We start from the raw sequence: 905 nt of genomic DNA, 5'->3' as shown, positions 1-905 counted from the left end.
CGCAAGGTGCCTTGAGATGGGGGCCTCTGCAGTGCAAAGAGATGGAGGAAGCAGGCAGCCCCTAGGCCCAGGGCTGCCTGCTTTGTTGTTTCCACATGCCACTCCTCAGCTTGCTAGGGCACAGGATGCCTCAATGTGGGGGCTGCCTGCTGGCTAGTCCCTCACTGAAGCACCCTGTGTCCCAGCCAGCCCCCCCTGCAGAGGAGCAGGATAATGTGTCCCAATGAAAACTGCACAAGCAGAGGCATACACTCCAGCACAAAGTAGTGGCACAAATTTGTGTGGCTACTATTTGTGCTGCTTTAAACACACACCTCTGTTCATGTGGATGCAGCCAGTGGAACTAAAGAAGGCACTAAAGAAAAGGGCAACAAAGAGAATGAAATGGCTTCCATATGAGGAGAGAATGAAAAGACTGGGTGTCTTCAGTCTGGCTATTTGGCATTTCAGGAGACAGGATATCAGCAGGTAGACCTTTGGTCTGACCCAGTATAGCAGTTTTTATGTTCAAATGTTCTAATCCCAACCATCTAGTGAAAGCCCCTCACCCCTCACCAATTCAAGAAATAAGAGGACAACAAAATGAAGGGGCAAAGATTGCAACTACAAGGATTAGTTCCACAGTGTTATTTAGACTTGGATAGTTAACAAGCAATAATGAGAGTATAAAACAGTATCTGTGAAAATCATGGGACTAGCCTGGTTCAAACAGGACAAGTTATTATCCAAAGATGACAGAAGGATTAGTGAATATGGAATCCAAAACCAAACTGGAAAAAAAATTATACTGTACTGCAAAAAATGAAAATTTGGTTTGAAAATTGGAACTATAAAATTTAAGCATGAAGTCTAGATACCTCCGGGGCATTTATACATGTGCTCCAGGAGGCGGGGGTGGGGGGTGG

The sequence above is a fragment of the Gavialis gangeticus genome, unplaced genomic scaffold, assembly GCF_001723915.1.
Source record: "Gavialis gangeticus isolate Ggan-Ray unplaced genomic scaffold, GavGan_comp1, whole genome shotgun sequence".
Classification (NCBI taxonomy): Eukaryota; Metazoa; Chordata; order Crocodylia; family Gavialidae; genus Gavialis; species Gavialis gangeticus.
The sequence above is the reverse complement of the archived record's forward strand: the minus strand, read 5'-3'. Positions refer to the sequence as shown.